Source organism: Otolemur garnettii, unplaced genomic scaffold (assembly GCF_000181295.1).
Source record: "Otolemur garnettii isolate 467f Iridium unplaced genomic scaffold, OtoGar3 scaffold00036, whole genome shotgun sequence".
In the NCBI taxonomy this organism is placed as follows: domain Eukaryota; kingdom Metazoa; phylum Chordata; class Mammalia; order Primates; family Galagidae; genus Otolemur; species Otolemur garnettii.
This window is the reverse complement of record NW_003852431.1, coordinates 1,650,766-1,661,208: the sequence shown is the minus strand read 5'-3', so window position 1 is coordinate 1,661,208 and position 10,443 is coordinate 1,650,766.

The following is a 10,443-nucleotide window of genomic DNA, read 5'->3' as shown; positions in this document are numbered from 1 at the left end:
TAAAGCTGAATCATATTGCATGGTATTTATAAAGAGTCAAATAGCGTAGTGATTGTAGAAAACAGGATGGAGGTTCCTCAACAAATCAAAAATGAAACTATTACATTATTCAGGAATGCCATTTGTGAGTATACAATCGTGCTGATTAACAATGAGGATATATTCTGAGAAATGAACTTTTAGATTTCCTCATTGTGCAAATATCATAGAGAATATGTACCCAAATCTAGATGGTGTAGCCTACCACACACCTAGGCTATATGGGATAGCCTATTTTTCCAAGGTTACAAATCTGCAGTGCATGTTACCTTACTGAATACTGCAGGCAATTGTAACAGTGGTGTCTGTGCATCTAAAACATCAAAACATGGAAAAAATTAAGTGAAAATACAATATAAGAATAAAAAAAAAAAAAGGTCATGAGTACAGGACACTTCACTGTCAAAGAGTTTGTGGGACTGGAAGTTGCTCTGGGTGAGTCAGTGAGTAAGTGGGAAGTGAATATGAAGGCCTAGGGCATTGTTGTGTCCTTCTGTGCACTTCAGAGACACTGTACACTGTACACTCAGGCTACACTAAATTTATACCAAAAAAAAAAAAAAAAAACCCTAAAGTGATTGCATTATGACATCATGATGGCTGTGACATCACCAGGTGATAGAAACTTTTCAGCTCCATTTAATCTTATGGTGTTGCAGGAAGACGAGGCCCAACGGAGAGAAAGAGCACCCAAACACCATGGTTATAAGAGGAAGGGCTTTATTCATCAGCCGGGAGCTTACAGCATAGAAGATTTCCAAATGGCCGCGCTCCCTGACTGGCTTGGTCTTTCCCTTTTTATTGACAGTCAAAAAGTTCCACCCCACAGGTACCCTTCCCATTGGCCAGTTTGAATCAAGCAGGAGATGCTACTCCAGCCCCTACAGAACTACGGGATTTCACAGAACTTGGAAATTTCCAGGTTCCAGGAAGTTGAGCCTATAAATTCCCAAGAGCTGAGTTACCATAGAGAGGGCCCTGCAGGTGCATCCTCGTGGTCTCCCTGAGAAGACCTGTTCTCCCAGACCTTGCCCCTCTCCAGTATCCTCTCTCAATGGGACCACTGTTAAATATTCAGTCCATCATTAACCAAAACATTGTAATGCAGTGCACGACTGTGTACCCAAAATAATTTCATGAAGTTTTATGAAGGAAAAATATATATAATATACCTTAGATTCTTGTCACTGCATTAATACAGATCTAATAAACACACTTAAAATTATTAAAAATGGTTATTGGATTTCTGACATTTGCTATTTGCCTAGTATATTATTAGGCAAATGTATTTCCAGCTTTCTCTATGCACAGCTGATAAATGAAATATTCAAAAGTGTGAAATTATATCAATTTAATTGCTTTGTAATCTGATTTATTTGTATGAATATTTTTATTTTCCTTGATTTGTGTTTGAGATAATTTTCAAATTTCCTCACTTTTTGTATAATTTTATATTACAGAATATAAAAATAATTCAAAATCAGAGTACAATTATGAATTATATATTAAATACTGTGAAATGCTTCCTTAAATTTAATAAGGCAAACAAGGAAAAAGTTGCTCTCTAAAATACAAATATGAAATTAAGTACTTAAACTTACTCACACTAGAAGAAATTCTAATTTTCTTTCCTAAGACATTTAACCCTTAGCTAGGTAAAAATCATCACTTTTTAATCAGGAGCTGTGAATTATTGGAATATAATATATATAAATATATATAATAAATATATGAATTTATATATATAATTATATTTACTGAGTACGCATCACCACATCAAAATTTCTTGGGGAAAGTAATTCAGTTAGTGAAAATTCTGTTCATCAGTTTTGATGAGAAATAGTATAATTAATAAAAATTACTTCAAATCTGAGGTGTCATTTCATTAATGATATTCTTAATACCATGAGCTAATAAAGTTGACAGTATATACGTGGTATAAAAGCTAAAACTTCTTTGAAAATTTACAGTTACTAAGTAGTATGTTCAATAAATGTCAGTTACTTCCATAAACCAAAAATAAAATAAAATAAAGTACAATGAGAGAAATAAAATTTATAGAAAGAGGACTCTACCAAAATAAACCGGAACTCTCACAGGTTTACTTAGATGTTTAAATCTCCCTTGATTCTTTTAAGGTGCTTGAATTAATATGCTGATATTTTAAATCCTTTTCTTCGACATTTTCTGTTAAATATAATTAAAACTAAAATACATTGAAAAGCGTCTTATTCCACCTTTTAAATGATTAAATCTAAGCTGCCACAGTGGCACCCTAATTGCACTAAGCTTAAACAGTGTTAAGAAAACTTATGCAAAATGAAAGTAACTATGCAATACACTATGAATTTTAAAGGACTTTTTAATGTAGAGACAAATGCTTTCAATTCAGTGAGGAAATTAATCTGGTTTGTAACCATGCCATCTACAAAAATTTCACACTTTAAATGTATTCACAGCACTAAATGCCTCAAGGTATACCTGATACACTCAGATGTTTTGTAGATATTAATTTATATTTTTGCAAATAGCTTCATAATTGAATTCATGTCTATTGTGCAACCAATGCAATCAGGCAGGTGTCCCTTAATCTACAGGCTCTCTTTTGAGAAATGTGTCCCTAGGTGAGGTCATCTTTATGCAAACATCATAGAGAATTGCCGCCTCCTGTCTGGCTGGAGGCGGCGGTTTGGGGAGTCGGGGTATGAAAGGGGAAAACAAATAAGACAAGACAGACACATTGGGAAAGGGACTGAGCTGAAGCTGTTTATTGCAATAGGTAGGGGTTTTTATAGGTTCAGTTAGTGGGGGAACGAGGGGTACTTCTAGATTTGGTTATGTATGTAGTCCTGGTTTGTGATAGGCTAGTATTGTGAGGATGAAGTAGGAAGAAGGTGGAGAATGATATGAGTAAATTTCTTTGGAATGTGTGCACGTGTTAAACCGCCTCTGGTCTTTTGTATCCTTTTTCTTAATCAGCAAGGTCGCTAGGCGCCTCCTTCTAAGATGCACTTTCTCTTGAATGTGCTGTAATATAGTTGTTAACCCTTACAGAGAATATTAACACAAATCTGGCTGTAAAGCCTGTTATTATATTTCTATATACTTTATATAATGATTTTATATCACAGATATGCCTGTGTCATTAATATGACAAATTGGATCACATTTACTTTTCATTTTCAAATTGTCTTGAATATTGTATGTTTGTTGACTCCCATATAAATTTTGAATAAATATGTCACTGATTTTAAAATTAACTATAACATAAAAATCAACATTGCTAAATGTTTTAGTATATACCACAGTCACTAAAATGCTGTAAATAAGGCATTGTTATAACAAGTATATTTGATAGAAATTGTTCCTCCGTATACATAACAGGCACAAGGGGACAGTGGTGCTAATCAGTAGTGAGGTTTATAGCACAAAAACTGCTATAAACCTCACTACCGGATGAGTGTGCAATCTTAGTTGCCAGATTTACAAAGACTCTCCCCATTGCCCACATCTAATACAATATCCTTCTCAAATTAGTAGCAAAAACTTTTGACTTTTTAATTCTAACATGGATAATTGTTCCTATTTCTAAACTAATCCAACCTCCTGTGTACCAGAAACATGCCTATACTAATGCAACAATCTTCTGTGTGCACTTGACCCTACCCTCTTCAGAACCATCTTATTAGACCCTCTACAGTGTTTTCAACATAAGATTTTTTTTGTCAACTCCATCATTGCTACCTTCTTAAAATTTATTATCAACTATTAATTGCACTCTTAAAGTAACTGACATCTCTCCTCCAGCTAATTCTTGAAACCTAAAATTATGTTGACATCTATTTTTTTAGATGAGGATGTTAGCTACAAATAGCAAAATAGAGGATGGAAATCAGTGTCTGAGAAGTTATCTAAGTGAACGAATACAAAGATTTCTGGCTTAGGTGAATGTCCTGGGATGCTATTAAAGGAGACAAGGCAATCAAGAGGGGCTGGATATTAAGGAAGGTCACTAGTAAAATCATTTGAAAATATCCACTCTGATTCAGAAGGTAGAATGGGATGAGGTTCTATGAGTTCTTTTTTCTTTTCTGGATAAGAGTCAGAAATGAACTTAGGAGCTAACACATCATTGTATTCTGAAATGGATCACAGAGCATAATAAGATGAAAAGTATTAACTAACTGCAACATAAAAATTATAAAAATACTATTTAGTGGCTAGAACTCAAAAAGGCTTTGTACTTCATGCAATTTTTGGAAATGTATTCAAAAATTTGATCGTCATTACAATTTGATCTTTTGCAAGATCAGACCTACACATTTGGCTATTATAAAGAAAGTGTAAAAAGTTGTAATTAATGAAATGATTAGAGGACACAAAGTTGATTAGCTTCCTATAATAAATACAATCTTTTCCTCTTGACTTAGATGGGCTTTAGAGTAACTCAAGGTATGTTTTCTTTTATTTCATTTTTTTCATTTAGAAATGAGTTATACATGATGTGAGTCTAAAAAGATGAGTTGTACATGGCACGTCTAGAAGATGAGTATTATAATCTCATTTTGTGTTTATTAGTCTCAGTATGCTTAGAAATTTCTAAATCAAAGGACACTTGACTAAATGCCCAATGCCTCCACTGGAAGTAACGACAGTATATGTGTGTTTCCCTCTCTTTCTCATACTAAGGCACATGTACAGTCAGTCGTTTTTAGTGCTTATTCAGGGAAATATTCTTATTTAATATTATATATGTATGGATGGATGGATGTATTGATGGAAAGGGAAGGAGGGAGAGACAGACACAGAAAGAGAGCTTTAATTTATTTTCATGTATATGATTTTCAAGTGATCGATTTAATTAAAACCTTAAATTATCTGCAAAAAATTAACTATTTTATTACTGGCGTACAATTTACATATATTCTTTCCTCTTCTCGTATTTGTCCAAGTAAAATTTTCCCTCTGCTATTTAATATTTCTGTCTCAACGTCCAGACAGAAACACGTGTATGCACCTGCTCATACACAAAACTCACACTAAGTCTTTTTCAATGATTTCTACGCCTCCATACTTCCGAGATTTCAGTAATGCCTTACTCTCCTTATTCTCCGAGATGATCATACCTATACCTGTTTGCCAGGTATTTGTTCCCCTTCAGGATTCATCTCAGTCATCTCTTCTGCAAAGTCATTCCTGATTGTTAGCGTCTTGAGTAATAATTCTCGTTTGCTGATCTTTACCTCCCCAGACAGGTGAAGTCAGGAGAACACTTAAGCTTTATTTTTCAAATAGTATTCTAGTTTCAGCTACATAAAAGACATCAAAGAAAAATTTTGAAATATTTGGATTCATAAGACAAAGACTTTAAAGATGATGAAAAAGAAACATGTTTATATTGCAGCTATATTTTACAAAATTGTGGTTGTATTTTATGCCAAAACAGAAGATAAGAAAACATAAATTGAAAGAATTCAGACCAAGGGTCAGGTGCAGTGGCTCACATCTGTAATCTTAGCACTTCCGAGGACTGGGGTGGGTGGACTGCCTGAGTCTGGGAAATCTAGACCAGCCTGAGCCAGAAGGAGACCATGTTTCTAAAAAAACTAGCTGGGTGTTGTGGTAGACATCTGTAGACCCAGCTACTTGGAAAGCCAAGGCAAAAGGACAGGTTGAGCCCAAGAGTTTGAGGGTGCTGTGAGCTATGACAGTACAGCACTCTACTGAGTACAACAAAGTGAGAGTCTGTCTCAAAAAAAAAAAAAAGAACAAATTCAGACTGAATGGGTACAATGTAGGAGAAGGCAAACTGTCTGGGTGATGGGCACACACAAATTAACTCAAATAGTACAAAAGTAATTTATGTAACCAAGACGTCTATAACCCCATAATATTCTGAAATAAAATTTTAAAAAAGAATGAATACAATTATATATTTTAAAAATGAAAGAATACAATCGTTTATCCACAAATAATTGTTTATACTTTTAAAATGTAGTGTCACTTAGAAAATTATGTATATTTTAAAAGAACTATGCAATTGTATATTCATACAAATACACGTTTGCTTCCTGGGGCCTTATCTGGGATGACTCATAGAGAAAGTGCGTGCAGCTGTCATAAGGATTCATTTTATATACTTCTTATCCTGCAAACATTCTGTAGCTAGCTTATTAACTTTTAAATGTTTGCACAAGCTACATGCAGTTATGATAATTAATTTATGTAAATTTTTCAAGTGAAAAACTATGGCTGGGAGTGTATTTAAATAGTATCTTAGAAAGTACAAAACTGGTCAGAAGAAAACCATGATTAAACTCTGTTAATTCTTATCCCTAATCCTATGAACATTCTGCTCCTCTAAACCGCCTCAGCTAAATTAATTTGGAAAGAAAGATTTTCTTTATGTAGTCAGACTCAAAAAGAAACTCATTTAGGTTATGAATGTGACCTCCTTTATATTAAAGAAAGAAAAGAGATAAATGCTAGAATTTGCACAATGCTTCCGTTATTGAATGTTTATAATTTTTGAAATAATTCAACCAAATCTGCTGGAAATCATGCTCTTGCTTCATGTCATGATTTAATCATTATCTTGGATAAAATCAAACCAATAAATGAACTTATTTACTCTTAATTTAATATTGACTTACAAAAACATTTTTAAATGGTTCCTTTAAAGTCCACATGGTTTTTAAAAAATTATAAACACTGCAATTTTTTAAGTAGCAAATGGTTCCAAATAGCAGCCTCTGTCTGCTTTGTTTACCATGAACTTGAAAGTAGCTTTTCTGGTTCCCTCTTAAAACTCTTCAAGCTCTTGAATCTTCAAAAATACTGTTTTGTTTTGGACTATTTTTCAGGCAACAAGTATTTCATCTTTAAGTATTCTGCAATTCTTATGATTTATAAAGAGAAATAAATATAGTCTTCCCTAGATAATACATATGATTCTGTTTCAGATTTAAAACTCTTTAGTTGTTTTTAAGGAATGACAAAATAACCAGATATAGCATGACCAAACATTCTAGTTAGATTTAAAATGACATGATCAATACATAATCGAAAGGTGTGTAATTACTTCAGGTTGAAATTAACAGAGAATAAATAGTCTAACCACTGTATTTTTTAAAAATTAACATTTTAATTATGATGAGTTAGTTTTAATTTTCACAAAATTTCTCTGTATATCTAAAGTTTCAGGATCATATACTTGATATTAAAACCAACCTTACTTGAGCAATATTTTCATAAGAAAGGCAGATAAATTCACAAGTTTCAGGAAATAAATATATAAGATATACTCATGTGTACCCAAGACTAAAGTTAACTCATTTCTTTATTTGAAATAACATATTTGTTAATATTTATATAAAAGAATAAAAGCCATCTGTTTCTTTTAAGACAAAGAGCCATTTTATTTCTAATTTCAGTAGATTATATTTTATGTCTATATGCATATGTCTACATCTATGAGCATGTTTTAGTCTTTAGAGATATAGCAGTTCATAAAAAGAAGGTCTTGGTATTCATGAAGCTTATGTCCTAGGTGGGCTAGTTAACATATAGGACAGGTAGACCGATGCATTTACCATGTTACAACTAAGCATAAAGTGACCGGCATTCGGGCCATTTTAGGTAAATTGTAATTGAAAGCTATGTGACATGGGGTAGATACTGGAATAATACTCTGTCATTGGAAATGTGTAACAAAAGAGGAAATAGATAGGGCTCTCTCTCTGTCTCTCTGTCTCTCTCTCTCTCTCACATACACACACAGAGAGAGAAACACAGCATTATTCCAGTGTCTGCAATATTAACAGAAACATTGGAACATTGTGAGCAAGAAGAAAGTGATTAGATGATTAGAGATGAGGAAGACCGTTGTAGACCCAGCTGAGAGATCCTGAGACTTTAAGAGTCATGGTGGTGGGTACTTCTATGATCTCTGAGGGACTGTTGCCAAGTTTTAAAGATGGTAACTCTATGGATTGTCTGATATACCTATGTAAAGAAAAAAAAAACTCTTTTTCTTCTGAATACTCACCTTCAACACTGAACATGTTTGACACAGATATGCAAGTTTTTTTTTCCTACACCAACCAGTTTCCAAACCAGATTCATGCCCTATAATCCCTTCAATTTTGATACTATCTACCTGGAGTTGTCAGATCCCAGAAGTTAAAGATTAAGACCTACAGGACTACTCTTAGATAACAACTGCAAGTCCCAGCCTCTCATAATTCTGATCTACTGGGATTCCCAGGAGTCAGTTCTCAGATTTTATACTTTTCTAAAATTGCTCACAGTACTCGGGGAAACACTCTGCTTACATTTACTTGTTCATTGCAATGAATATAATAAAAAACACAGATGAAGAAGTAGATAGGGTGAAGTCCAGAAGGGTCTTCTGTACAGGAGCTTCTGTTTCTGTGGAGTTTCAGTGCACGACCTTTCCAGCACCTACACAAGTTCTACAATCTGGAGACTTAGTATATATCAGTGTTCAAGAGTCAAGGTAGAGCTTTACTTTTTAGCATTCCACCCTTTTGCTAAAGGTCAGTGGGGCTGAACTTTTCAAATCTTAAATCTCTTGGTTTTTCTGGTGAGCGTTCCCATCCTGAGAGCATATTGAGGCCTTACCTTAAGTCACCTCATTAGCATAAACTTAGGTATGATTGAAAATGTTAGTTAAGAACAATCATAAGACACTCCTCTCACTCAGGAAATTCTAAGGGTTTTAGGAACACTGTTAGGAATCAAGGCTAAACAACAAACATATTTCATATTATACCACAGCCTAACTTGTAGGAATCTATACTGTCTAAAGTGCTATTTATATAATAGGCAGCCAGTCTGCATTCAAGAAAAAAGCAGTTTGTGTAAATAGTCTCCATCCAGCATGCATCCTCTGACTTGCACAATCCTTTTTACCTACATTTATATACTAATTATCTATTGTGTTTATATTCCATAAGATGCGATGTTTGAGTCAGTGTCCTTACCATTTCTTTTTTAGTAATTTGTGCATTTTTACATTACAAATATATATATATATTTTAGAGTGTTCACTAAGTGTCAGCCATTGTACTATTTGCTATCATTTTCATATAGTTGTAGGAACTAAATCAATAACAAATAGGAGTTACTAAGATAAGGAAACTCGGGCAGATTGAACCCAGCAGCAGGCTAACAAAGAAATGCCTTTCTGATTTTTCCTTTGCTACAGTAAAGTTTGAGTGCAACATTACATTACACAGGAACTTCGTGGACACCCTGCATTTCTACTTCTGCAGTTTTGAGATGAAAGCCGTTATGCACAATTTATCCATTTGCATAGATCAAAGTATTTTTGAAGGAAAGCAATGGCCTCATGTATGTTTATGCATATTATAGATTCTTTGCTTCTAAAGATTACAAATTCTAAGTTAAAATATAAAGTAAAGGTGGAGTATAAATTATGTTCCCTAAAATCATATTTTAATTTTATTCCTATCATGTACAATAGATTGCTGACCATCAGGTAAACATGCTGACGTACTTTTTCTTTTCTTTCTGTCTTCTTTCTTCCTTGCTTTCCCTGGGCCCCTGTCCTCCTAGCCACAGGTGTCAGAGAGGGTCAAACTCAAGAAAAACTTTCAAATTCATTCATTTAGGCAAAATGTACACACACACACACACGTCTGTATGTATTACCACGCTATTGACCTGAGCTTTTTGACAGTAGTCTGTAAAATGTAGCCAGAACAGCAAATTCCTCTATACCTGATCTGTGTTCATGAGATTTCTTTTGGCAGTAGCATTATGTGATGCTTCAAAATCTCTTGATTAGCATTGACTTGTCTCTGAGTTATGTGTCAACCTCTGTGAATGTCCAAGGCTGTATACTTCATTGTAATTGTTGAAATTAATCTTTAGGAGTGATAAAAACGGGTTTCGCAGGAGAGTAAATTGCTTTGAGTACAGGCCAATCATTAGGTAACACACAAGACACTGGAAATGTCAGCTGGTCTCTTCGCAATTTGACGATATTGTTAAATATATATATTTTACTATTGTAAGACATTTTTAATATTAATGAAAATAATGCTAAATGAGATTATTTTAACTTATTGGGTGCCTAAGTGATATATTTTTCATGGAGAAGAACACACTGTCCTGCATGGACAAGTATCTGAATAAGCTTTTTCTGGTTCAGGTAGTTGTCTGCCTCCTCGGTTCTAGGTGTGGTCTTGGCTGAAGGGCGATGAGATATACACCAAAAGCAAGGCAAGCATGAAACAGTTGTTTTAAGAAAGAGAAGGGTATATTTCCAGAGAGGAGCAAGATACAGGTTTACAGGACAAAGTCGCCACAGACAAGGTCCAAAAGCTCTGGGTATGGTCTGGGGTCCTGTTTTATGCT